Source organism: Tursiops truncatus, chromosome 10 (assembly GCF_011762595.2).
Source record: "Tursiops truncatus isolate mTurTru1 chromosome 10, mTurTru1.mat.Y, whole genome shotgun sequence".
Lineage (NCBI taxonomy): Eukaryota > Metazoa > Chordata > Mammalia > Artiodactyla > Delphinidae > Tursiops > Tursiops truncatus.
In genome coordinates, this window is record NC_047043.1 from 62,113,556 (window position 1) to 62,140,685 (window position 27,130).

The following is a 27,130-nucleotide window of genomic DNA, read 5'->3' on the forward strand; positions in this document are numbered from 1 at the left end:
ATGCATGGGATGCAGCTGTGTGTGTGTGTGTGTGTGTGTGTGTGTGTGTGTGTGTTAGTTTCTGCTTTATAACAAAGTGAATCAGTTATACATATGTTCCCATATCTCTTCCCTCTTGCGTCTCCCTCCCTCCCACCTTCCCTATCCCACCCCTCCAGGCGGTCACAAAGCACCGAGCTGATATCCCTGTGCTATGCGGCTGCTTCCCACTAGCTATCTACCTTACGTTTGTTAGTGTATATATGTCCATGACTCTCTCTCGCTTTGTCACAGCTCACCTTTCCCCCTCCCCATATCCTCAAGTCCGTTCTCCAGTAGGTCTGTGTCTTTATTCCTGTCTTACCCCTATGGGATGCAGCTTTGATCCCTGGTCAGACAGCTAAGATCCCACATGCTTTGCAGCCAAGAAACCAAAATATAAAACATAAGCAATACTGTAACAAATTCAATAAAGACTTTAAAAATGGTCCACATCAAAAAAATCTTTAAAAAAAAGGAAATCATGAGGGAAATATGACTTTTTACAGATCAATGCCAATGAAAGCACTACCTATGAAATTGTATCTGATACAGCCATAGTAGTCCCAGAAAGTAATTTATAGCTTTGACTATATCAGAAAATAAAGAAAACTGATAAAAAATGAGTTCAACTCAAAATGTAGAAAAGATAATGGAGTAAACTCAATGAAAGAGTTTGGGAGAAAGGAGGAAATAATGGGAAACATGAGCAGGAATCAATAAAATAGAGAAAGATTAGAGAGAGGATTGACATAATCTGAACTGTGGTCTTTGAAAAGTTTACTAAGAGACATTTTAGGAAGACTGAATAAAATGCTACAAAAGAAAAACCAAATTACAGAATGAAAAAAGGGAAGCAACTTAAAGATATGACAGACATTTTTAACTTTTTTTTTAAGATTTTTTGATGTGGACCATTTTTAAAGTCTTTATTGAATTTGTTACAATACTGCTTCTGTTTTATGTTTTGGTTTTTTGGCCACGAGGCATGGAGGATCTTAGCCCCCCGACCAGGGATGGAACCCACACCCCCTGCAATGGAAGGCAAAGTCTTAACCACTGGACCACCAGGGAAGTCCCTCAGGCTTTTTTTTTTAGTTCTTAAAGAATCCTATTAACTGCATATGCTGACTTCTCCTATGGCCAAGATAGACTAATAGGCATTGCCCTTCCTACCTGAAACAACCAAAACTGACAAAAGTATGAAACAACACTTTTGAAGATACTGGACACCAGGCCACAAAGGACAGACTGTTGATTGACTGAGTGAGCCCTACTTTTGCCTCTGTTTACTGCCTGAGAGGGTTTTGAGGCTGCAGTGCAGAGAGAGAGGGCCTAGGCAGAACCCAGCAGGCTCCCTGAGGCGAGCAGGTGAAGCTGAGAGGCTGCGCACACCAAGGCAGCTTTTCAGACAATACAGGAGTGGGAAGTTACACAGAGAGAGAACTCCAGAGATCAGTGGAGGTGCCCCCTTGAGTGCTGGACTGAGCACTGATCAGTACATGTATGCGAAGAAGCTACCTGAATGAATACTATCAAACATTTAGAGAAGAGCTAACACCTATCCTTCTCAAACTCTTCCAAAATAGAGCAGAGGGAGGAACACTCACAAACTCATTCTACGAGGCCACCATCACCCTGATACCAAAGACAGACAAAGATGCCACAAAGAAAGAAAACTACAGGCCAATATCACTGATGACCATAGATGTAAAAATCCTCAACAAAATACTATCAAACAGAATCCAACAGCATATTAAAAGGATCATACACCATGATCAAGTGGGGTTTATCCCAGGAATGCAAGGATTCTTCAATATACACAAATCAATCAATGTGATAAACCATATTAACAAATCGAAGGAGAAAAACCATATGATCATCTCAATAGATGCAGAAAAAGCTTTTGAAAAAATTCAACACCTATTTATGATAAAAACCCTCCAGAAAGTAGGCATAGAGGGAACTTACCTCAACATAATAAAGGCCATATATGACAAACCCACAGCCAACATCATTCTCAATGGTGAAAAACTGAAACCATTTCCTATAAGACCAGGAGCAAGACAAGGTTGTCCACTCCCACCACTGTTATTCAACATAGTTTTGGAAGTTTTAGCCACAGCAATCTGAGAAGAAAAAGAAAAAAAAGGAATCCAAATCAGAAAAGAAGTAAAGCTGTCACTGTTTGCAGATGACATGATACTATACATAGAGAATCCTAGAGATGCTACCAGAAAACTACTACAGCTAATCAATGAATTTGGTAAACTAGCAGGATACAAAATTAATGCAGAGGGGCTTCCCTGGTGGCACAGTGGTTGAGAGTCCGCCTGCTGATGCAGAGGACACGGGTTCATGCCCCGGTCCGGGAAGATCCCACACCACAGCTGGGCCCGTGAGCCATGGCCACTGGGCCTGCACGTCCAGAGCCTGTGCTCCGCAACGGGAGAGGCCACAACAGTGAGAGGCCCGCATACCGCAAAAAAAAAAAAAATTAATGCACAGAAATCTCTTGCATTCCTATATACTAATGATGAAAATACTGAAAGAGAAATTAAGGAAACACTCCCATTTACCATGGCAACAAAAAGAATAAAATACCTAGGAATAAACCTACCTAAGGAGACAAAAGACCTGCATGCAGAAAACTATAAGACACAGATGAAAGAAATTAAAGATGATACAAACAGATGGAGAGATATACCACGTTCTTGGATTGGAAGAATCAACATTGTGAAAATGACTATATGACCCAAAGCAATCTACAGATACAACGCAATCGCTATCAAACTACCAATGGCATTTTTCACAGAACTAGAACGAAAAAATTTACAATTTGTATGGAAACACAAAAGACCCCAAATAGCCAAAGCGATCTTGAGAAAGAAAAATGGAGCTGGAGGAATCAGGCTCCCTGACTTCAGACTATACTACAAAGCTACAGTAATCAAGACAGTATGGGGACTTCCCTGGTGGTGCAGTGGTTAAGAATCCGCCTGCCAATGCAGGGGACATGGGTTCAAGCCCTGGTCTGGGAAGATTCCACATGCCGTGGAGCAGCTAAGCCTGTGAGTCACAACTACTGAGCCCGCGTGCCACAACTACTGAAGCCCGCATGCCTAGAGCCCGTGCTCCACAACAAGAGAAGCCACCTCAACGAGAAGCCCGTGCACGGCAACGAAGAGTAGCCCCCACTCGCCACAACTAGAGAAAGCCCATGCACAGCAATGAAGACCAAATGCAGTCAAAAATAAATAAGTTAAATAATTTTTTTTAAAAAGAGAATATATAAAAGAAGAAAAAGAAACAGTATGGTACTGACACAAAAACAGAAATATAGATCAATGGAACAGGATAGAAAGCCCAGAGATAAACCCATGCACATATGGTCACCTCATCTTTGATAAAGGAAGCAAGAATATACAACGGAGAAAGGACAGCCTCTTCAATAAGTGGTGCTGGGAAAACTGGACAGCTACATGTAAAAGAATGAAATTAGAACACTTCCTAACATCGTACACAAAAATAAACTCAGAATGGATTAAAGACCTAAATGTAAGGCCAGACACTATAAAACTCTTAGAGGAAAACATAGGCAGAACACTCTATGACATAAATCACAGCAAGATCCTTTTTGACCCACCTCCTAGAGAAATGGAAATAAAAACAAAAATTAACAAATGGGACCTAATGAAACTTAAAAGCGTTTGCACAGCAAAGGAAACCATAAACAAGACGAAAAGACATGCCTCAGAATGGGAGAAAATATTTGCAAATGAAGCAACTGACAAAGGATTAATCTCCAAAATATACAAGCAGCTCATACAGCTCAATATCAAAAAAATAAACAACCCAATCCAAAAATGGGCAGAAGACTTAAATAGACATTTTTCCAAAGAAGACATACAGATGGCAACAAACACATGAAAGGATGCTCAACATCACTAATCATTAGAGAAATGCAAATCAAGGACAGGAATAAAGATGCAGATGTAGAGAATGGACTTGAGGACACAGGGAGGGAGAAGGGTAAGCTGGGACGAAGTGAGACAGTAGCATTGACATATATACACTACTGAATGTAAAATACATAGCTAGTGGGAAGCAGCTGCATAGCACACGGCGACTGGCTTGGTGCTTTGTGACCACCTAGAGGGGTGGGATAGGGAGGGTGAGAAGGAGATGCAAGAGGGAGGGGATATGAGGATATATGTATACATATAGTTGATTCACTTTGTTATACAGCAGAAACTAACACAACATTGTAAAGCTATTATACTCCAATAAAGATGTTAAAAAAAAAAAGCCAACACAGTGAGGTATCACCTCACACCAGTCAGAATGGCCATCATCAAAAAATCTATAAACAATAAATGCTGGAGAGGGCGTGGAGAAAAGGGAACCTTCTTGCACTGTTGGTGGGAATGTAAATTGATACAGCCATTATGGAGAACAGTATGGAGGTTCCTTAAAAAAATAAAAATAGAACTACCATACGACCCAGCAATCCCACTACTGGGCATATACCTTGAGAAAATCATAATTAAAAAAGAGACATGTACCACAATGTTCACTGCAGCACTGTTTACAATAACCAGGACATGGAAGCAACCTAAGTGTCCATCGACAGATGAATGGATAAAGAAGATGGGACACATATATACAATGGAATATTAGCCATAAAAAGAAAGGAAATTGAGTTATTTGTAGTGAGGTGGATGGACCTAGAGTCTGTCATACAGAGTGAAGTAAGTCAGAAAGAGAAAAACAAATGCCGTATGCTAACACATATATATATGGAATCTAAAAAAAAAAATGGTTTTGATGGACCTAGGGGCAGGACAGGAATAAAGATGCAGACGTAGAGAATGGACTTGAGGACACCAGGACGGGGTAGGGTAAGCTGGGACAAAGTGAGAGAGTAGCATTGACATATATACACTACCAAATGTAAAACAGATAGCTAGTGGGAAGCAGCTGCATAGCACAGGGAGATCAGCTTGGTGCTTTGTGACCACCTAGAGGGGTGGGATAGGGAGGGTGGGAGGGAGACGCAAGAGGGAGGAGATATGGGGATGTATGTATACATATAGCTGATTCACTTTGTTACACAGCAGAAACTAACACAACATTGTAAAGCAATTATACTCCAATAAAGACGTCAAAAAAAAAAAAAAAGAAGAAGAAGAAGATACCTGAAGCCAGAGAAACAACCTCTTGAAAGGATTAGAGGATTATCTAATCTAAGAGGATTATCTAAAGGATTATCTAATCACTAATAACCACCATTCAAGAAGCATGAAAATACAACCCATAAAGCGAATAATCAATCAATCACAATTAACCCAGAACTGACACAAATGTTAAATGCACAGGCAAGAATAGTAAAACAGCCATTAGAACTGCAGTCATACATACACACTCAAACATTAAGTAGACATACTGAAGATGTAAAAGGACCCCAATCAAACTCTAGATATGAAAACTACCATGTGTGAGATGAGAAACATATACTGATGATGGGATTAACACTATAATAAACATTTAGAAGTGATTAGGGAACTCAAAGACATGACAATTTTTTTTTAAAAAAATCCAAAATGAAATACAGGTAAGAGAGCATAAAGAAACAGAGAATTGTGAGCTGGGGCCTAATATATGTGTCACTGGACTTCCAAAGTGTTGCAGGGCAGAAGGGACAAAAATATTTAAAGAAAAATGGCAAATATTTTCCAAATTTGATAAAAACTGTAACTCCAGAGACCCAATAAGCTCAATGAACACCAAACAAAGAAATATGAAGAAAATGAGACCAAAGTATAAGGTAATCAAATTGCTCAAAACCAACGAAAAAGTAAGAGGAGGAAGATAAAAACGACAGGACATTTCTCAGTAGAAACAATGCAAGCAATTTTCTCAGCTGAGATCAGAGAAGATGTTGCTGCGCCTTCTCGTTTCAGCTCTCATATTGTAAACAGATGTCCTATTCCCAGTCTATTCAGTGCCATATTTTTGCACTTCTGTGCTTTTTGTTGGTCATTTCACTGCTTAAAAAGGCCCCACGCATATTGCTGGAGTGCTGTCTAGCGCTCCTGAGGACTCCAGCCTGGGATGCGCGTTGCAGAGAAAACAGATGGGTTAGGTCTGCTTCTTACAGGCATGAATTACACTGCTGTTGGCCATGAGTTCAATGATACTGAATCAACAGAGTACATTAAATAAGGTGTTTTTAACCAAAAAGAAACATAAAATAAGGTTCCATATTGATCACTTGATGAAAATGTTGTGATCAGAGGTTCCCAGGAGTCTAATCCTGCATTTCCCTGAGAAGCAACTGTTCAGTGTCAGCTAATCAGTGCTCAGAGCTACTTCATAGAACATATCAACCACAAGAAACCCTGGTGATTTTGGCCACCAGGTCTTAGGGTGGTTTGTCACACAGCAATAGGTAACAAACACTTACTGAAAGTCAGACTGTCTTACCTTGGCCAGGCCAAGTGTCATAGATTGGTTCCCTGGAAACAGACTCTGAGAGAGACCTGTATGCAAGGGTTTGTTGAGGAGTGCTCTTGGGAGGACTCACACCTGGCAGGGAGCATGTGAGGCAGAACTTGGCAATGGGAGAAGCTGAGCTGCCATGCAGTTGCAACTGCGGTCTCAGCTGACCCTAAAGAAGCCCTTCCAAGTCATCCCAAAAGGAGGCAAAGAGGCTGGGCCTTCCTATCCCTGCTTGCCAGTCATTTACTATGGGCTACTCCCTGTGAAGGGGTGTCATCTTGAGTGAATCTGTTTCTGCAGCTGAGTTTTTGCAAGCAAGGTAGCTGTGAGTCGGTATTCACAGATGCTGGGGAATAGGTGTGACTTTTCTGCAAGTGGGATTTAGCAGAAATGCCACACTTCACTACAGGGTACCTGTACCAATCAGCCCCTGAGTCCTTTTGACATGATCCTAGTCATTTGGAGAACTTCCTCACCATCTGGTGTGACAGGAAATTTCAGGCTGAATTTATACATTTCCTGGCCCACACCTGGACATTTTTCAAGCTGGTTCTCCAAGAAGCCCTGGTTTCTTTGGGTGGAAAATCATATTTCAAACCACAATTTGGGCATTAGAAACTCACATTGGTACGCTTCACTACTCCTTATGACTTGAAACCCCCAGCGTTTTTTGTTGGGCTTTGTGTCCTTGTCCTGTGAAGGCCAGTATTTTTACTAGAACGCACTGCCTGCGTCTCAACCTCCTCCTCTCCCTGTGTTACCTAGCTCTTTCAGAGGGTGGTTCTACCCAGCCGCCAAGCCCCTCACCAGAGGGTCATCCTAATGACCACTTCTGCCCTCCCACCTGAGCTCCACATCTTTACGGCCACAGCCCAGTGCCCCATTCACAAAAAGTACTCCATAAATATTGGCCGGAGAGGATAAAAATGGCTACCATTCCGTTGGAGGTTGCTGTTCGGGTTTCTGAGAGGCCAGGCCTGACTTTTCTTGGAGCCAGAGGCTAATTCTCAATATCTAAGCTGCTTGAACTCAAATCCTTTCCCCCACCACAAAAAGCACGTTCAAGTATCAGCACACCAAAGTGCACCCAGGCTAGCACCATGAACTTCCCAAAGCTTGGGACTTCTCCTACAGCAGGGGCTGTAACACCTGCTTCCCAGGTGGGATTTTCCCTCCTGGACAAGTCAACCTGGAAAGTAAAAGGGGGACAGAGCAATGAGCTGAGAGGGCCCTGAGAGAAAGGAGTAAGGTGACAGAGGAGATGTGAGTATTCACTTTTCCATTCATTCACTCATTCACCAAATATTTCCTGAAATCATGCTCTATCCCAAACCTGGAGTTGGAGGGGGGAAGGTAGAGAATGATGACACAGAGTTTCTTAACCTTGAGTACAAAATGTCACCCAGTGGAAACAAGAGACAGGAACCGGCCCAGGACCAACACAGTCAGGGGGGCCCAGAGAAAGCACATTACACAGGCCAGGGTAGTCCACAGGAGATGCTCTGGGGAGGACTCAATGCTGATACTGAGTCTTGGTCAGTGAGGAGGAAGAGAAAGGGAAATGAGAAGCCATACTGACATTCTCAGCAAGAGAACATCACAGAAAAGAACAAGGTAGCTTGTTCTGAAAGAAAGCTGCACGTGAGAGTGGTATGTAGCCAAACTCCGGCCTCCAAGTCTGCCCAACTGTGCATTTCTGTAAAAGGACGGTACTAGACTTTACTAGGATTAACTATAACCAGCTGGGGCGTGAAAAGCAGAGTGTCCCGCCCCAGCCTCCCTCAGGCAGCACGTGGGACTATCACACATGGCTCTCTGAGGTCCACTGATATCTGGAAGCCTGAACACTGACCAAGGAAGGATGGGTGGGCAGGAGGCAGAGGCTGGGGGAAGATCAGCAACCAGTCCAGGTGACTATGGGACACTAGGTCTACTGATAGGGACAAAGAAGCAACACACACACACACACACACACACACACACACACACACACACACAGCCAGGCCCTTCCTCCTACCCTCCCCTGTGGGACCTCAGCTCTTTGGGCTCTAAGTGTCTTGACACCAAGCCCATGGGGTCTCCTCCAGGCATTCCTGTTACGGGGCAGCACGAGAGGTACGAGGCTGTGTGAGTGGGCCATGCCCCAGTCTCTGCCCTCTGCTCCCCTGTTCTTGTCTACAGAGGCTGCCAGACTCAACTGCAATGCCCCCAGTTATAGCGATGCTGATACCTACAAGAGGAGCACAGGCCGCTGGACCCACTGCCTAAGACATCCATCAGACTTCTATCCAGATAGTCAGGCTCCTCATCTCACACTTTCTAGAGAGTAATGGAATCCATGCAAGCTCCCTCGGCTAAGTGAAAAACTAGTTCTCTAGAGTATGTTATGTGCAACCCCACAACCGCCAGGAGAGCAGAGCTTCAGAACACACAAGAGACTCTCCAAGCATTTATTCAGTTGACAACTGAAATCTCCACACTCCTTAATGCCTCAACACAACTTGAGCCTTAATGTGGACACTGGAGCACTGGGAAGGGGATTCCTAGACTGAGTTGCCCCAGGAGGGCTTGTGTGGCAGAGGCTGGACACTCAGATGCATCCGCACTGGGCAGCAGGGGACCTTCTCCCAACCCAGACAGCTGAGTCAGATGTGGACATGGTGATGTCCTGTACCTCAGAAAAGCATCTTTAGTTTAGAGCGGGATCAGAATCTCAGACAGGCAATGCCCCAAAGGTACCAAATCCAGTCTCGCCCCAGGGATAGGAGGCTCCACAGTTTTCATCCAGAGGAGTTCTCTGGACTCTTCTCACTCACAGAAAGCTCCCTATCCACCGAGGCAGGTACTCTCAGTTTGGGACAGCTCAGATTAGCAGACAAATCAACACCTCCTGAGTTTAAATCCACCCTAGAGAGAACCCACTTTGCTTGTCACTCAAGACCCCAGGTCCTGACATACTAATAAAAATTTGTAAAACCATCAAATTACTCCCACCAGCATCTTCTCCACCCTCCTCCCTTACCCACTTGCTAGAAAATTGCCTCCCTGTCTCTCCCTTTAGCTTGTAGGCCAACACCAGGGCACCAGGCAGCCCCTTCCCTGGCCCGAGTTTGCTGCCATCTTGCTTCACAGTCTCACCTCTTTCACCTAGTTTTCCCCAGCCAGTCACCCAGCACTCTGTACCAGCTTGGACCATGAAAGCCTTTTCAGGGAGGCACACAGTTTCGATGTTCGAGGAGAAATTCACAGGGAAGGCAAGCAGAGCAAGGGCAACGTCATTTCCCACTGTTCCAATAGGATTAAAATATTTGTGGATAACCATGTCTCGGACTGGGACCTTGATTGCCATTTTGGAGGTATGCATCAAGCGTATGTCTCCCATCTTCATTGTGTATTCCACATGGCTGCAGAGAGATCTTCGAGGCTCTACACTCCCCTTCCACATCTTCTAGGTTCTTCCCAGCCTGGTCCTATCTCCAAAGCCACTTATCGGTCACTTCCCTCCCTCCCTCCCGACCACATCCCTTCCTGGACCCCTGGCCACTCTATCCAGTGATTCTCAACGTTTGGTCCCCAGATGAGCAGCATCAGCGTCAGCTGGGAGCTTGTCAGAGATGCAAATTCTCAGGTCCCACTCCTAACCTACTGAATCAGAAACTCTGCGGTTGGGGACGGGCAATTATTGTTTCAACAAACTCTGCAGGTGTTCCCATGCTCACTAAATTTGAGACCACTGAGCTAGCCAAATTGGTCAGCTACATTCTATTCCCCGTAAATATTCCCTCTTACAAGTCTCTGCCCACACACTGTTTCCCAACTTGCATCTCTCCCCGCTTCTTGCCACTTGGCTTGAAGGCTACTCAGCACAGGGTTAAAAAAAGTAGTTTTGAACTTGATTTTGCATTTTGACTTTCCAGGCTACCAAGGGCCCTAACATCACCTACCTCTGACTGTACCCTGAAGAGCTATAGTCAGGGACTGTGACCCTCTTTTTCAGATGAGGAAGAGGAAGCTCAGGAAGAGGTCAGGACTGGCTCCAGGTCACACAGCCTGACCAGAAGCCCAAGCCTGGAACCCCGAAAACTCACCCAAATACGCAGTGGGCCGCGGTCAGCACCCACCAACTGGCAATGAGGGAGCCTCCGCATATGTGTTTATCATTGATCTGCAGGCTGACTTGCCAAGGCCACTTCCTCTCTGGGGCCGGCCTTCCGCCAACTACCCTTGAAGTCCAATGGCCACACACTAGAGCAGGTCAATGAAGGGACAGGACTGAAAGTAAAGCCGCTGACGCCACCACGACCAGAGCCAGATAATCCTCAGAAGTCTCAGAACCCTCAGAGCAATGCCATGTCCCCTCCGACCCCCAGGGCAGGTCTGTATCCCCTAAGACGCCTCAGAAAACGGTCATGTCCTCTCAGATCTCAAGGACAGGGTTGGGTGCACTCAGACCCCCCTAGGGTCCCCCTGAGAGCCTCCTCCCCCAGGGCTGGGGCCCATGCCCCTCAGACCAGGCCAGTTCTCTGCCGCAGGGCTTGGCCCGGAAACATCACCTGAAGGAAAGAGCTGTGGTCGTTTGGTCCCTCCTGGTGCTGGTGTATGTGGAGGTGTCAGAGCCTTGTAAGAATCAGAGTCACCTAGGGTAAACGCCACCAAATCGGGGGCTGCCGCAGTCACACGGGATTCCGTGGCCCCCGAAGTTCCCGGAAGCCCTCGACGAGGCAGCTTCCACGGGCGTGCCCTGGCGTCCTCGCGGCCGCCCCGCGAGATGGGTGGAGAGCCTGAGGTCAGCGCCGAACAGCCCTGCGCCCCCTCCCCGCCCGCCCGGGCCTCACTGAGCCGAGGTTGAAGGACCAGGAGCCAGACCAGGAGGCCCAGGGATCCGCCGCCGCTGCGGCGGACGCCCGGGGACGCCATGGTACCTCTGGTCGCCTCCGCGCTCTGCAGCGCCCCCTCGCGGCGGCTCCGCGCCTGCCCTCCTGTTGGCGGGAAACGGCTGGGCGGGAAAACTGGTCCCCGGCGCCTGTGGGGTCATCTGAGGTTCAGGGCCTGGACCGGACGGGGCCTCGGAGCGCTGGCCACAGAGAGTGGCAGCCGCGCCACCGCCGCACAGAGATGTACCCGGAACTCCCTGTAGGGCTGCATCAGGCCTTTACCGGCGTTTCCCTCCCCTTCTTGTTGGCAGTAAAAATTTTAATTCCTCAATATAAATGTTGCGTTGAATGTTACTAACCACTGAGTTAGAAATGATACCGACATCTTTTAAAAAATCAACATCCACGTGAAAAGAGCCATTAGTGGAATGCAAATTAAAACCACAGTGAAATATCACCACACATCTAACAGGCTAGCTAAAATTTAAAAATAATGACAACACCGATAATGACACAGATGCAGAGATATTGGATCACTCATACACCGTGGTAGGAATATAAAATATTACAGCCACTTTGGAAAACGGATCAACAGTTTCTTATAAAACAAAACATACAATTACTATATGACTCAGTAATTGTACTCCTGGGCATTTATCCCAGAGAAATAAAGATTTATGTACACACACACATGCACAAACACACACACACAAATACATTTACAAATGTTTACAGTGGCTAAATTCATGCTAGCCAACATTTGGAAACAACCTTGTAGTAGACAGAATAATGGCTTCCCAAAGAAATCCACATTCTGATCCCTGGAACCTGTGACTATATTACCTTACATCGCAAAAAAAGAATGGGATAAAATTTTTTAATCTTGAGAAAAGGAGACTAACCTAGATGACATACATAAAAGTAGCCACAATGTTTTGCAGTTTCTCCGTCAAGAGACAAAGTCAGACTGTGATATAAGCAGCCATGTCACTAGGTCTATATGACCTGGCAAATCCTATGGTGCTAGAGTTTGCTGTGGTGAATTAAAATGCTGTAAGGAGTCTGCTATGTCCTAATTAGAGAGTCACAGTATAGATCCCTACAGTTCTGGAGCACGACCATACTCTCTGCTGCAAAGAAACTGTATATCCTTTGAAAAGCAATTCCTGGCACACTACTGAATCCTAAAAAGAAACTAAATGCCAGACCATGGGACATTAAATGACTAAGAGACCAGCACCTCCTATCATAAGATGGAAATTTAGCCAAATTCACTAAGTCGTAAACTCAGTTGGAAAAGGCAATTCATGACCCACTGGAAGTGATACATTTGGGATTGGATCATGGCAGTCTTGAAGACACAAGTAAGTTGTGCAGAGAAAAGGCCTAGACCCCCATGTCACTTATTTGTATTGAATTGAAACAATTCTCCATCAGTTCACACCCATAGCCTGATAGGGTGTATCCTATGACCAACGGATGAAAGAAGAAAAAACCTGGCCCTGGCTCACAGATGGGCTCAAAATCTTGGTGCCGGCTGAAAGTAGACTACTGTTGCACTAGTTATTCAGGGGTTATATATACACACTCAGCGGTTATATATACACATATATATTCTATATATAGCTAGCATTGCCTGCCTATAATGCCTTTGTTGACACCACTATCAGTGGACTCATGGAAGGTCTGACTTACCATCATGGAATCCTGTGTAACAGCACCTTAGACATAAGGACCTGCTTTTTGGTCAGGAAGGTGCAAAGTAGGTACATGATTAAAAGACCCACCGGAACTATCATGAACTTCATTATACAGAAGCTAGAGGCTTTATCACATATGGGAATGGCCTCTGTATTAGTTTTCTCTGCTTTGTAACAAATAATCACAAATTCAGTGGCTTAAAAGAAACAGACGTTTATTATCTCACAGTTCCTGGGGGCCAGGAGTCAAGGTACAGCTTACCTGGGTCTTCTGTAAGGCTGCAATCAAGGTGTCAGCCAGGGCTGGGTTCTCATCCACCAGGAGACTCGAATAGAGAAGAGTTTGCTTCCAAGCTCGATCAGTTGTTGCCTGAATTCGTTTCCTTTGGCTGTAGGACTTATGGCAGCTTGCTTCTTCAAAGCTAGCAAGGAGAGGAAGACACACAGAGTGAGTCTTCCAGCCAGACAGTCTTACATATTGTAGCATAATGACAAGGGTGATATCCCACTCCTGGAATCAATCAGTCCAAATTCACTTTTCAAATGTCCTTGATGGAGAAGTAAAAATTATTAATTTTATTAAGTACTGACCCTTTAATCCACATTTAAGATTGTGTGTAATGAAATGACAATTATGCACAAAGCACTGCTGCTGTATAAAGAAGTTGGATGTTAACTCAAGCAAGCTGTACAATTGTCTGAGCTGTGAGCTGAATTAGCTGCTTTCATCATGGGACATCATGGTCCTTCACAAGAGTGACTAATAAACTGCAGTTATTTAGACGCATATTTGGCAGACATATTCTCAAAAATAAAGTTAGAGTCTGCAACTTTGAAGAAAACAACTGACAGTACTTGTTGGCAATGATAAAATTTGAGCTTAGAGGTGAGAATTTGAATTTTGGAAAATTTATATTTGCTACCATGAGCTCAACAGCTTTCCGATAATTAAATACTTTTCTGACAACAGTAGTGGTAATATGAGTGAATGTGATTTTCTGATACTGTGTAATGAAATGTGTCAACATTTGGAAACTCTGCATAACTAAGTGAACCAATATTTTTCAATGATTTACAAAATTATGCATAGCTTCAAAAGATCCATTTGGAGTGAAAGGTAGACCAATGGATTTCAATGTAATAAGTACAAAAAGTTCAAAAAGTTTCATATTCCACATTGCAAAAAACTACCACTTGTCAAGTTTTGGTGTATTATAAAATGATTTTTTTAAATCCTCAATTACTTGAAAAGTTTATTAAAATACTCCTCCCTTTTCCAGCTGTATATTTATATGAGACTAGGTTTTTTCATATACTTCAACCAGAAAAATACATTTTGGAAGAGAATGATAACCCAGCTGTCTTCTGTTAAGTGTGCCTTTACTCTAGGGTTACCTCAGCCTTAATACTAAGGTGTGAGCCTTGCAGGGTCTCTACTGATAACCTGAGTAGACAGTGAAGTCCCTCCCCTCTGGATGGATGAAACTGGAATGTTTCCTAGTGCCTTGTGGGCTCTGAGGCTGGTTCACCTTATAGTTCCCTGGCAGATGTTCTTTGTTCTTTTGCCTAGCCTCCTGGAAATTTAACCTACGTGTGTACAGATCAGTATTCAGCCAAAGACTAAAGGGGATTGTTCTGCAGGTTTCTGGAGCTCTTTCTCTGCATATCTCCATCCTACCCAGCAGGGATTGGCAAACTTTCTCTGTAAAGAGACAAACAGTAAATATTTTAGGCTTTGCAGGCCACACATGGACTCTGCCACATATTCTTTTTTTTAAACTTTTTAAAAGTGTGTAAATCTCGGCTTCCCTGGTGGCGCAGTGGTTGAGAGTCTGCCTGCCCATGCAGGGGACACGAGTTCGTGCCCTGGTCCGGGAAGATCCCACATGCCGCAGAGCGGTTGGGCCCGTGAGCCATGGCCGCTAAGCCTGTGCGTCTGGAGCCTGTGCTCCGCAACAGGAGAGGCCACAACAGTGAGAGGCCCGCGTACTGGAAAAAAAAAAAAAAGGGTGTAAATCATCCTTAGGTCAGTACAAAAACAGGCTATGTCTGGAACTGGCCCATAAACCATAGTTTACCAACACTTCTCTACAGTATTCTAACCTGCAAACTCCAGATACCTAGCCTTCCTGAACTCCAATCTCTTGTCTCCTTAACTTCGTGATACCATCATGTTCTGTTTGGGTTTCTCTCCCTGTGCCATCTGAAAATTGCCTCTGCTTAGGAATCCAGGACAGTTACAGGGTTTGTCTCACTTGTTTCCTTCTCTCCAGGATCACTGTGCTAATGCTGCCTATTGTCCTGATGTCTGAAAAATCGTTTCTTTTACTCCATCTAGTTTTCTAGCTGTTTATAATGGGAAATCAAACTCCACACTGGATATTTCTTCATTGCCCTACAGTATAACTTTGAGTTTCTTTTTTTAAATAGATAACAGAAAGCTTAGACTGATCTCTAGGTCTCTTGGTGTCCTGAAACGTTCACCTCAGTTTTTTGGTTTTTTTAAAAAAATACTTAGGGCTTCCCTGGTGGCGCAGTGGTTGAGAGTCCGCCTGCCGATGCAGGGGACGCGGGTTCGTGCCCCAGTCTGGGAAGATCCCACGTGCCGCGGAGTGGCTGGGCCCGTGAGCCATGGCCGCTGAGCCTGAACATCTGGAGCCTGTGCTCCGCAACGGGAGAGGCCACGGCAGTGAGAGGCCCGCGTACCGCAAAAAAAAAAAAAAAAAAAAAAAAAAAAAGCCTGGGGTTAGCCCAGGTTTTGACAAATTCCTAAAAAATCTGGTAATGGAGTTGGAATCTGACTCCTTGGTGACTCCCTCCTCTTCCTATCTTGCTTGCTCTGGGAATCCTGACTTCTTAGAGAGGCAGTCACTTAGAAATGTAGGGAAGGAAAAAGTTTGGAGAGTTTGGGAGTCCTCATCCTTTCCTTCTCATTACTACTCTGGCTACTTAAGACATAAGTGCTTGGTAGTTTGAGTTGAAAATTCTCTCTGCTTTGCTACTGGAAACCTGCAGGGAGGTAAAAAGTGTCTGAAAAGTTAAGGCAGCTTTTAAAGCTCATACTGTTGTTGACCTACGGGAGGAATCTTAAAGGCCATCGAACGAAGACACAGCGCCTGCATCAAAGAAGTCACAAAGGACTAATGTGTGGAGAGGGACAGTTCCCCACCAGCATTAAGAAAGTCCAAAATTGTTCTCCTAACTGGGAAGATTGCTTACCAGTCTAAATTGAGAGAGGTACCTCATTGGGCCTTTAAAGTGATCAAGAATTCTGATCTGAAAGGAGAAACTATTAAATACCTGCTGAGGATGTTAGATGTAGGAGGGTTAAGAGTGTAGCTGAGAGAAATGCTAACTCTTAACAATTCCAGTCTTTCAAAAAAGTAGAACAACTGGTTTTCTATACATACTCATGGTATATTTTCACTTTTGATTAGGAGTCCTCTGTTTCAATGTGTGTCTTTTGAATTACCTGTGTCTTCTGAGTTATGACCTTCGATGTCAACGATTCATGTGTAAATATGTTCATTTGTATTTTTTAGTTTATAATGCCAATTTTCAAAGTAGTTTTACCAAATTACACTCCCACTATCAGTGTGACTCTTTCTATTATCCCCATTCTTCTCAACAGTTATTCCCACAGTTATTAGCTTTTCCCACATGATGGGCATAAAATTCATCTTTTTATGGTTTTAATTTGCATTTCCCTGAAGTTGAGTATATTTTCATATCTTTACTTATCATTTGTGCCTTCTTTCTATAAAATGTTTGTTCATAACATCTACTCAATTTTACATTTGAGCTGCTTTTAAAGTATTTTTTGTTCAGTTTTTTTATGTATACTAATCCTTTGCTGGTAATGTGTCTTTCAAATATCATTTGACAATCATGATTTGTCTTTTCACTTTATTGTACTCTTTCAGGTCTGGCTTCTTTCACTCAACATAATGTTTTTGAATTCATTCATGTTCCTGTGTATAACAGCAGTTTATTCTTTTTGATTGCCAAGTAGTATTTCAGTGGCTATCATTTATCTGCTGACAAACATTTGAGTTGTTTCTAGATTCAAGCTATTATGGATAAAGATGCTATGAACATTCATATATAAGTCTTTGAGTAGCCATTGTTGCTACTTTCTTCCAGTCTGTGGCTTTTATTTTCATTTTCTTAACAGTGTCTTTCAAAGAACAGAAGATTTTCATTTTGATATAACCTTTTTCTTTTTTCTTGTATGGTTCATGCTTTTTGCATCCTATATAAAGAATCTTTGCCTACTCAAGGGCATTTAGTTCTATAATCCATTTTGAGTTATTTTTTCTAAATAATGCAAGGTAAGGATTGAGTCACTTTATTTTATTTTTGTATACAAATGTCCCATTGTTCCAGCATCATTTACTAAAAAGACTATCCTATCTCCAGTTGAATTATCTTGGCACCTTTGTTAAAATCAACTGGCCATATGCATGTGGATCTATTTCTGGACTCTCTATCCTGTTCCACTGATATATATGTCTGCCCTTATGCCAATACCACACTGTCTTGATTGCTATACCTTTATACTAAGTCTTGACATCCAGTAGTTCTTTATTTCAGTTATTCTAGGTCCTTTGCTTTTCCATACATATTTTAGAATCAGCTTGTCAATTTTTACAAAAAAAGCTCCAGATTGAAAAACATGAACAAATTTGGAGGTATAACACTATCAAATTTCAAGACTAACTACAAAGCTGTAATAACTAGGACACTGTGAAGTTGACATAAGAATATACAAATAGATAAGGAACTGAATAGAGTCCAGAAAGATGCACATATATACTGCCAATTAATTTTTACCAAAGTACCAATGCAAATCAATGTGAAAATAAATGTATTTTCAACAAATGGAACTGGATAAAAATTAAAGATAGAGAAAACTACACCTTGTTCCCTATCTCACTCTGCGCCCCAAAATCTGTAGGCCATAGACCTAAATGTAAAAGCTAAAATTATAAGGCTCATAGGAGAAAAAATAGAAGAAAAATTTTGCAACCTCAAGTTAAAAAGTGAAAAAAGCACATCACAGACTTAGGACTCTAATCAGAATCTATGAAGACTACTTACAACCCAGCAATAAAAAGACAAGCATCTTGATTTAAAATGAGCAAAAGAATTGAAAAGATGATTCACAAAAGAAGATATACATATGAGCATTAGTATATGAAAAGGTGCTTGATACCATTAGTTACAGGGAAATACAAAATTAAAACCTCCGTGAGATACCATTTCATACCTATTAGAACTGGGAATCCCCATCAACTACCGATGAGGATGTGGATCAAGTCGAAGTCTCATTTATTGCTAGTAGGAGTATAAAACGGTACAACTAATTTGGAAAACTTTGGAAATTTCTAATAAAGTTAACCATACATCTATTCTATGAACCAGCAGTTCCACTCCTAGGTTTATTCCCAATAGAAGCAAAAGCATATAGGCACAATAAGTCCTGTACTAGAATGTTTATCAGCAGCTGTATTCATAATAACACCAAACGAGAAACAACCCAAATGTCCATCAACAGGAGAATAAACAAACTGTGGAAAATTCACATAATGGGTAACTATTCTGCAATAAAAAGGAATGAACTGATGATACACATGACAACATGGATGAATCTCAAAAACAATATGTGGAATTCGATGAAGGCAGTCAAAAGGTACAAACTTCCAGTTATAAGATAAATAAGTGAGCTCCCCTGGTGGCACAGTGGTTAAGAATCCGCCTGCCAATGCAGGGGACAGCAGTTCGAGCCCTGGTCCAGAAAGATTCCACATGCCGTGGAGTAACTAAGCCCATGTGCCACAACTACTGAGCCTGCACTCTACAACCCACAAGCCACAACTACTGAACCCACATGCCACAACTACTGAAGCTCACGTGCCTAGAGCCCATGCTCCAAGAGAAGCCACCTCAATGAGAAGCCTGCGCACCTCAACGAAGAGTAGCCCCCGCTCGCCACAACTAGAGAAAGCCCGCGCGCAGCAACAAAGACCCAACACAGCCAAAATAAATAAATAAATGAATAAAATAAATACATTTTTGAAAAAAGATAAAGTACTAGGGATGTAATGTACAACATGATATGTATAATTAACACTGTTGTATGCTATATGTGAAAGTTGTTGAGAGCTAATCGTAAGAGTTCTCACAAAGAAAACTATTTTGCTATTTCCTTAATTTTGTGTTTATATGAGATGATGGATGTTCACCAAACTTACTGTGGTAATCATTTCATGATGTATATAGGTCAAATCATTATGCTGTATCCCTTAAACTTATACAGTGCTATATGTCAATTATATCTCAATAAAACTGAAAGAAAAAAGAAGACAAAAACTTTCCCTACCTATGTTGAAGGTAGACCCAAAAGAACACTTACTGTATGATTCCATTAATGTGAGATGCAATAACCTGCAAATCTAATCTGACAGTAAACAGAACAAAGGTTGCCTCTGGGAGGGGATGATAGAAGGGAATATAAGGGAACACCCTGGATTGATGGAAATGTTCTCTATCACGTTTGGGTGATGTTAGCATGGGTATACATTTGTTAAAACTCATAAAATTGTACAGTGCAATGTGTGCATTGTACTATGAATAAATTATACCTCAATAAAGAAAATAATACAGAAATGCATTGAGATAATACAGTCATTTATCAATATAAAGTTTTAACCTTACCAATTTTAAAATATGAATAGAGGGGCTTCCCTGGTGGCGCAGTGGTTGAGAGTCCGCCTGCCGATGCAGGGGACATGGGTTCATGCCCCAGTCCGGTAAGATCCCACATGCCGCGGAGCGGCTAGGCCCATGGCTGCTGAGCCTGTGCGTCTGGAGCCTGTGCTCCGCAATGGGAGAGGCCACAGCAGTGAGAAGCCCGCGTACCACAAAAATAAATAAATAAATAAATACGAATAGAGAAGGAAGCAATGGCATACAGCCAAGTAGGAATAAAGAAGAATTTAGTCTAAATAAGAAATGACTTTAAAAACTTATATTCCTAACAATCCAGAAATAAAGCTCCAGATAATATCAACTGAATTAGCTAGATTGAGGTTTTTCCGTGAGCAAGTGAGACTGAAGGTGATGGTGGCTTAATTAAAAGAGAAGTTTATTTCTCTCTTGCATAAAGAGCTGTGATGGCAGCCCTATAAAATCCAAGGAGTCAAGCTCCTTCTGAATTTCTGTTCCATACCCTTAACATCTTCCTCATGTCCCAAGATAGCTGCGCAAGCTCCAGTCACCATGTATACATTCTAGCCAGGAAAGAAGAAGGTGATGAAGGGCTTGTTCTCCTTTTAAGGATATTTTCCAAAATTCATACCCAACATTTCTGTTTATACTTTATTGGCCAGAACTTATTGCCAAACTTAGATACGTGGGAACGTTGGAAATGTACTCTTTATTCTGATCCACTATATGCCCAGAAGGAAGGGGATGAAAGGTGCCACAAGAGAGGATTATCAAGCTTTACCCCAGTCCACTTTTTTATTCACCTAACTATTCACTTGCACCTCTTCCCATATGCAAAATGCGCTAATCCTCTCCTAAAAAAAGGCAACCTCAAACTTTCACGAAAGAAATCAAGGAAAAGTGAAGTGCTCTGCATCATGACAAAGAGCTAATTTGGGACGATATGGTAATGAAGGAAATAAGCCAGCACAGACACAGTAAGCACCCCAACCTGTCCCCTCCCTGAGTCTCAGTGTCGTTCTCCATAGCCTGGCCAAGGCAGTCTGGTGCTCAAGACTCTATTTACCAAGAAGGGGAGCAGCAGAAACACACAGAAAAAGGGCTTGATGTTTGGGCCCAATGCCCTGACCCCTCTCTTGCTTCCAGTCTCTCTCACTTCCTCCTTCCCAGATGCATTGGCTAGGAAACTCATCCACAAAGTTCCCTGCAGAGATGCTAATGGCTATGAGGAACACAGCAGCAGGACCCAACTGCTAAAGCTACCTGTCAACTCACATCACATCACATCACTCCAGGGTTTAAAAAGGATCACAAACACTTTCCTAAGCTAAATGTAAGTTCTCTTCAGTGATCCCAGACCAGTAGAGAACACACACACGACTCTTCAAACATTTATTCAGTTGACATCAGAAATCTCTGCACTCCTTGACACCTCAACACAACTTGCAGTGAGCCTGGATGTGGCCGCTGGAGCACTGGGAAGGGGGTTCCTAGACTGAGTTGCCCCAGGAGGGCTTGTGTGGCAGAGGCTGGACACTCACAGATGCATCCGCACTGGGCAGCAGGGGACCTTCTCCCAAGCCAGACAGCTGAGTCAGATGTGGACATAGTGATGCCTCCTCACTCTCTCCCAACAATCACCAAGCGGACTGGTTTGATAAAGTGTCAGGTCTAACGCTGTTTCACTGGAGATGATGTCGCTCCTTTGCTAGATGTTCTCCAAGATGTGGCTGAAGCATCATGAAGCATCACCTGGCAGGTCACTGGCCATCCAGCAGGGATGGTTTCACCCACTTCTTCCTGGCAGGCAGAGCACAGCCAAGGTGTAGGTGTGGATGAGGCAGGTTCCTGGATCACCAGGCCAGGAAACTTCCAGGGTTCCTTTCCTGCTGCCACTCTCTGTCATGTGGATCTCCACAGGGTCAGTGGATCCCAAACGAAATTGAGGAAAGGGCATTGAGTAGAAGTGGGAGGTCAGAGGCAGGGCTAGTGTGAGTCTCAGAAACAGAAGGGGGTGTAGGCCAGGGTGATCACAGGGTCGCCAGGATGCCCAGAGGCAGCACCAGACACACCAGTAGGATGAGGAGCACCACTGGATACAAAGAGGTAGCCTGGTTCACCACTGCAACTAGCCACTTAGTGTAGAAGGCAGTATCCGTAAAAACTCCAGGTGAAATTTTACAACCACAGCTGACACCCCAGCTCACAATCCCTATCTGGACCCATGTGGTATTATACTGACAGACCAGAGGGTCCCCAGAATCTCCCTGGAAAAAGAGAAAGAAGCAAACCGCAGGAATGGAAGAGCACCCACTTCAGGGCAGGCTGATTGCACTGCAAGGTGCTGAAAGACAGGCACCTGTGGGCCTTCCCCAGCCATCTCCCAGGCCCAGATTTCTTGATTTTGAGAACTGAGAACTGAATAGTCAATTGGAAAACTTTAGTATCCTCTGAGGATATTATGACTGGTCATTTCCTATACCACAGTGGTTGTTAAACACTTTGAATACCCCCTTTGCATGGAGCCTCCCAAATCCTTACACCTAGCCTAAAGTTTCTCTAGAGCTCCTGACCATATAACCAGCTCCCTCCATATTCTAAGCTACACTCTCAGACATCCCACATAGTCACCCCAGCTCACGCAAACACTGCACATCCTTTGCTAAAACTGCTCTGGTGGCCCCCATCTACCAGCTCAGTCAGAAACTCAGAGTCCTCCTCAAGCTCTCCCTCACCCGCACCCTCACAGGCAGTCAGTCACCAAGAACTGATGACTCAACCTCAAACACAACCCCTTCACCTCCCCACCAGCCCAGGTCCTGCCTGGGGCTCAACACCATTGCCTACATGGTGAAAACAAACTCCTGGCCTACAGTCCTGCATGGACAGGAACGAGAAACAGCACAGCATTGCAGGCCACACATATTCTGATTCCAATCACCTTCTCTGGCCATATTTGCCACCTCATTGCTCCAGACCTGAAACACATTCCCTAAACATGACACGTTCTTCAGAACTCTGAGCCTCTGTACTTGCTGTTCCCTCTCCCAACAGTGACGTTCTCCTCTTTGCAGGACTCAAATACTCATCCTCTAAGACCTGGCTCAGATGCCCCCTGCTCAGAAAGGCTGCTTGGTGCAAAGGGGAGACTGTGGGCCCAGGCACTCCCAGGGGGACCTTGAGCTTATGTCTTGTAGGGACCACATCTGTTTAATGATATGTATAATTATGCTGCAGGGTTGTGAGCTGGGTAACTGAGCTAATGTGGGTGAATGCTCACACTGGCACAGTAAGTCGCCATAGAGGGAACTCAATTATAGGAACTTACATTATCATCATCACCCCCAACTTCACCACACCCTGGCAGCACGCCCAGGATGCGAGGGCTGCTCCCTATTGAAGGAACGGGCCAGGCCAGCTCAGGGGCATCCTGAGGGGTTCTCCCCTGAATCTCCTTAATTAAAGGCTGAAAGAGGAGGTGGCAAATAACCCAGGCCCTGCCACTGGGGAATGAGGAAACTTTGAGGGGACAACCTCAACGCGGAGGTGGCAAGAGACCCATGAACTTAACTGACGAGAATCGTTTCCTATACTATTATAGCCACACAGCATTCCTTCCAGTACTACATCCTTATCTGCTGGCATGGCCTTCTGGATCATCCCATTACATTCTTCATAGTAGATGATATATTGGTCCATCTCCCAGAGAAAGACTGAGACACATGGGCCACCTACAAACAAAGAAACTCAGCAGTGGGTAGATCTGCACAGGGGGACAGTAAGCCCCCAAACACCTTGAATCCCCCTTGAAGAAGGCAGCACAGAGGATATTGTCCCCATTTGACAGCAGAGGAAACTGAAGCCCAAAGCTGACGTGGGGAGAAGAGAAGGTAGGAACCAAAACCAGGACAAGAGAAGGAAGAACAGATCAGGACAGGAAGAGGCGAGGCCTTACCAGCCTGAGAAATGATAACCACGCATCTGTCACTCTGTGCATCAATACTAATAATGAAAGGTGTCCAGTGCATCAGCAAAGTGTCTTTACTTTAAAGCAGAATCACAGACTCTCAGACAGGTAGTACCCAAAGGAACAATCCAGCCTCTTCCCAGAGACAGGAGGCCCTATAGCCTCACCAACTGGGGCCCACGGGCTCTGCCAACATTTCCAAGGACAGGAAAGTCCCTGGGCACCAAGGCAGGTACCTCCAGCGAGGGACAGCTCGGCCTGGCAGACAGCTCATCACCCCCTGAGCAGAAATCCACCCTGGAGAGAACTCCAGAGCATCTGGCTCTGTCCCCAGGGAACCTAAAAATGCCCCCAAACCAACCAGGCACAGTTCCCCACAAATCTGCAGGAGACTTCACCCATGTACTACTTCTTCTCCTGAGCAGCTCTAGGTCCCAGGACTGGTGCCTTGCCTAAAAGGCTGCCATCAAATATTTGTGTGGCAACAAAAGATCTCAACCAATTTCTGGGCTCAAGCCAACCGGGAACCATTAGCCTGGCTGCCCCCTAACCCACCTGCCAGGTGGTGTGCTTCCCTACCCCTCCCTTTAGTGTTGTCGCCTACTCCAGTGATAAGGCTACCTCCCTCTGCCCAAGGTTACTTCCTGCCTCACAGTCTCACCGAATTCTTGTTGCTTGCCCCATCCAGTCACCCAGCACCTGGTCCCAGCTTCCACCTGGAAAGTCTTCTCAGGGATGCATATAGGCTGGATGACCCCAGTGAAATTTACAGGGTAGAAGAGCCGGAGAAGAGCAAGGTCATATTTAACAGTTCCACGTGTTGAGAACTGAGGGTGAACAACGACTCGGCTGATAGGAACCACCAACCCTGAGATTTCACCACAGACACTCCGATCTCCTATCATGACACTGCAGCGGTAACAGCTGTGGGAGGAGGACATGTCCCTCACAGAGACCCTGGGAAGCATCCCTTGTGCCTTTCCACACATATCAGCTGTTTCCCAATGGGGCCCCAACCTCTCTCACCACTCTCGCTACGACCCTATCACCAAAAAACCCTCCTAATGACTCTCAAAATTGGCTTGCTCGCTAGAGGGGTGGGATGGGGAGGGTGGGAGGGAGGGAGACACAAGAGGGAAGAGATATGGGAACATATGTATATGTATAACTGATTTACTTTGTTATAAAGCAGAAACTAACACACCATTGTAAAGCAATTATACTCCAATAAAGATGTAAAAAAAAAAAAAAATTGGTTTGCTCTCCCAAACAATTGGTTTTGTTCACCAAACTAGTATTCCTAGTAACAAGACTACCAGCGCAGAATCCCTCCCACTTTTATTGTGTGTGCTTTGGTTTGGGTTGGGTTTTTATCAACTTGCAGGGCAGCAGAAACTAGTGGGTATCTGAGGAGGGCAGGACTGACTCCAGAACTCTCCCATCTCCACTTGTCATTACTCACCTTAAAATACAGTGGGCTGCAGTCAGCAGCCACTGAGCTGAGATGAGGGAACCTCCGCACACGTCTGCCACTGACCCTCAGGCTCACCTGCCAGGGCCACTTCCCTTCTTTCACTCTGATTTCCTCCCACGATTTTCAGGAACACTTGGCCACACGATGGGGTGAGGACAGGTAGCAAGGAGAACCTCAAAGAAACAGGCCCTGTCTCCCTGGAGCCCCTCAGACAGCCAAGAAGGCCATGTCTTCCTAGGCTCCAGGGCAGCGCTTCCAAGTCTGCAGGCCATGGACCCACAGACGAGGCACGTCTCCCTCAGGCTCCACAGTAGGGCTGCACTAATTCAGACCCCGATCCCCTCAAACTCCCAGGGAACACCGGCCCCCACCCTGACGCCTCAGCCCGCCCCTCCGGAAGGCCAATGCGAAGAGTCACCTGACCTAAGCTCCACCAACTTGGGGGCTCCCGGAGCCCCAGGGGACCTGGGGTTCCCAGGGGCTCCCTGAGCCCCCTCCAGGGTTTGGCTGGTCCGCCGTGGGGTCCTCGAGGCCGCCTCCCGAGAGGGGTGAAGTGGGCGAGGACGTCGCTGACCCACCCGCTGGGGCCTCCCTGAGCCAGCGCTGAAGGAGCAGAAGCCAGACCAGGAGGCTGCAGGGGCTGCCCGGGGATGCCACGGGCTCGGCGACGGCCTCAGCGCTCTGCGTGCCCCTGCCCACGAAGTCTCCTGCCTGAGAGTGCAGGGTTGCGCTCTCAGATCCTCACGCCAGACTGTGTCCAGCCAGAACACTGCCCAGGTCCGAGGGGTAAGGTACATCTGAGGAGACTGTCCTTGCTAGGGACCTTCCAATTTAACGTTGGCTCTAAAAGGCGGGCGCTTTCTGACGCCCCTGCCCTTCTTGGTGTGGTACCTGGCCTGGAGCTGGTGAGGATGGGCATCCTGGGAACTAGCTGAGGAGCCTTAATTCTCCATAACGGTTCCACAAGGCAGGGCCTCATTCACCAAACCTAGATTTGCGGGGAGGGGGACTACAGATGAAGTGGATGTGGGTTGGACAAAGGAGCTGGCTGCTATGCAATTTCAGTCACGGGGACGCCTGTAAAAATGAGCCACCACCAAAGAGACCCGCAGGTCAATCCATTCTTATTAGCTCTATGCCCCTGATGTCTATTTGTCTTTGTTGCATAAGTGCTTCTACCAGGCCTCTGCCTCTCTGGGTTTCATCATCCCTGTTGAAGTCAGGGGAAAAACAACAATAACAACTTTTGAGTTCCAGTACTTCCCACTTTTCCCCAGCCAAAAGAGGACAGCCAGTTACAGTGTTTTTCGAGGATATGGGTGTTCCCCTCACAATTTATTTTTCAATGTCTTGATGAAGGGGTTATTCTCTAAAGCCCTCTCTCTTTGCATTCCTTTCTCCACATTAGGCCAAGGAATTTCTGACATATCAATCTCCTTTAGTGTGGTCCACTACTGCGTTCAGGTTTAAAACAATCCAGTAAACATGTAGAATCATTCCCACCTGCCTGAACCAGCAAACTGAATTCCAAATTTCTAGCAAGTGTACTGTTGATAAATTTGGGACTAAGCCTTCCCAATCAAGAATCCTTTGAATCCCATCCTATATATATACCCCTTGTTCCTTCCAATGTAGATCAGCAAAATCTTGCAGTTCTTTTTGTAAGGAAGCCTTCTACCCCTGGGTTATACTTTGCACCTGTCCTAGAGCGTGCTGGGATCTTACTCTAGTTATTAGGTCTAGAGGCAGTGAAGACGGGGGTGATTCAGGCAGAGAATTGGTATGCCCTTATAATGTAATTTACTCACATGAAGTCATTGCAGTGTCTCTAAGGTGGAGATGGCCGGCCTTATCAAATGGGAGGAGG

At 44.9% G+C, this 27,130-nt stretch overlaps 1 protein-coding gene across 1 annotated transcript in view; it reads right to left on the reverse strand.

Moving 5' to 3' along the window:
• The window catches only part of PRSS45P (serine protease 45), a 64,635-nt gene that overhangs the window by 25,324 nt on the left and 12,181 nt on the right, over positions 1–27,130 (reverse strand). The window contains exon 2 of the mRNA XM_033864788.2: positions 13,356–13,515. The gene's annotated coding sequence lies outside the window, so the exon portion shown is untranslated. The remainder of the gene's footprint in view (positions 1–13,355; positions 13,516–27,130) is intronic.